We start from the raw sequence: 2,521 nt of genomic DNA, 5'->3' as shown, positions 1-2,521 counted from the left end.
CTACAACTTCCTTTTGATTGCTCAAAAGGTCATTGAGATTCTTCTCGCCTTGTATGCAAGTCACAAGGCCCTTCTCAAGTTGCTCTTTCAACTTAGCATTTTCCTCCACAAGATGCACATGCTCGCAACAAGGGTTAGTAACATGGGCATTATCAATTAGAACGAAAGGAGGACACGTGGAAATCTCCTTGGTTAGCTTCACATGGAGTTGATCATGGGCCTCTTTGTGAGAAGCATGAACACCCTTTAAGACCTTGTGAGCCTTATCAAGTGTATCAAACTCATCCTTGAGTCTATCATGGCCAACCCCAAGTGCGCCTTTCTTGGATCTAAGCACATGAGTAAGAACAATAGCATGATCAAGATCTTTTTGCAATTTAGCATGATCAACGTTGTATGACTCCTCAAGAGTCAAACGATGACCTCGCTCTTCCTTTAGAGCAATGGAAAGATCCGCAATCTCATCGACATAGTCACGACTACGCCCCTCCAACTTGGAGATAGTATCCTCATGCGACTCAATGATATCATTGGCCTCACCAAGTTGTTCCAAGAGAGAAAGAAAGTGCTTCTTGGACTCACCCTTGAGCTTGCTCACAAACTTGGTGAACTCATTCTCATCAACTTTCTCCACCTCACTATCATCAACACAATCTAATAATGAAGGAGTAGTAATGATGGTGGTTTTGATGTTAGGAGTTATCTTGTTGATACCTTTGGCCATGAGACACTTGGCAATGGTGTTTTCGTTGGGGGCGCCGAAGAGAGATACCTTGGAGGGGGATGATGTAGCAATGGCAATGGTTGCCATTGCATCTCCACTTGTATCTTTCTCATCAGCATCGGAGCGGTACTCTTCATGTGCCACCAAGCCCTTTGGAGGAGACTTCTTGGTGAAGTTATTCTTGCTAGGGAAAGACTTGGCTTTTTCTTTGCGAATGAGTTTGCCACCATTGTCTTCCCTCTTCTTGTAAGGGCAATCCACCACAGAGTGACCCACATTGCCGAAATTGTAGCAAGTCCTTACTCGTTGCTTGTTCTTTGACCCACTTGAGTTGTTCTTGGTGAAGTTGGGCCTTGAGTTCCTCTTGTTGCTCCAAAATTGCCTTGATGCAAGAGCCATGTGCTCATGGTAAGCATATTTGGTGTCCTCGGGGCCACACTCCTCTTCTTCTTCATCTTCTTCTTATGGAATGGCCTTGGCCTTCAAAGCAAGGGTGGGAGTGCTTTTCTTTGACCGGACACGAGCAAGAGCATTGTCGGCGGTCTTGTTCATGATGTTCATGGTAGTAAACTCATCCAACACTTCACTTGAGGTTAAGGTATGAAAGTCCGGCCTTTGACGAATCATGGAAGACATAGCCTTGTTGAATGGCATGATGGCCTTGAGAAACTTGCGCTTGATCCAAGTGTCATCCGTATCCTTGCTCCCATGATCTCGGAGAGCAACCGCAAGAGTAGTCACCCTCCGGTAGAGATCACGTGGATCCTCATCTTCTAGCATCACGAACTCATTGGCCTCATCAAGGACCACTTCAAAGTTGGACCGTTGGATGCTTGAGCTCCTCTTGTACATAGAAACAATGTGCTCCCAACAATCCTTTGCACGAGTGAAAGGACGTAAGTGAGATAGATCTTCGGGTGGGACCACATCTTGAAGGATGAACAAAGCGGAGTGATTGTATTGATTGTCCACTTCTTCTCTTGGGGTGAAGTTGTTTGGATCATGCGGGTAGAAGCCTTGCTCAATGATTCTCTAAAGGTTAGTAGATCAATGATTCAAATGAGACTTAATGCGAAAGACCCAATTAGCAAAGTCACCCTTAACAAGCTTGGGAGGAGGACCATAATTATTAATGCGAGGTGTAGGGACTGGTCCACCATAGACTGGGGGAGGGGGAACCGAGGCAAAGGTTCCCATCCCATTCTTGTCATGAGGGGAAGGAACATGAGTACCTTTATCCGCTTCCTTGGCGGAATTGGCCTCCGACTCCGATGCCATGGGATTAACCACAAGCAAGGGATCGAGAGTGGATTTCATCCCTTCAAGAAATTCTTTAAGCATAGACTTGACTTCGGTCGTCATGGATGTCTTAAGTGAAGCCATAGCTTCATTTAAATCATCACGAGTGATCGAAGTCAACTCCACGGCCTCGGGCACTTCCTCCTCTGTGTCACCCATACTCTTCGGGTGGTGAAACCCTTAATAAAGAGATGAGGCTCTGATACCAATTGAAAGGATCGATATGGTTGACTAGAGGGGGGGGGGTGAATAGGCAACTACCAATTTTTAGCTTTTCTTCACAAATTAGGTTTAGCAACAAATAGGTTGTCTAGATGTGCAACTAGGTGAGCAACATATATGATGCTAACAACAACAACCACAAGCATAATAAAAGGATGCAACACAACAATAGCTTGCACAAAGTAAAGGTAAGAGTTAACCACAAGTGGAGTCGGTGAAGACGAGGATGTGCCAATAAGCCACTAGGGCCACCATATTCTCCTCACGCCCTCACAC

This window comes from Aegilops tauschii, chromosome 1 (genome assembly GCF_002575655.3).
Source record: "Aegilops tauschii subsp. strangulata cultivar AL8/78 chromosome 1, Aet v6.0, whole genome shotgun sequence".
In the NCBI taxonomy this organism is placed as follows: domain Eukaryota; kingdom Viridiplantae; phylum Streptophyta; class Magnoliopsida; order Poales; family Poaceae; genus Aegilops; species Aegilops tauschii.
This window is presented reverse-complemented; position numbering follows the sequence as displayed.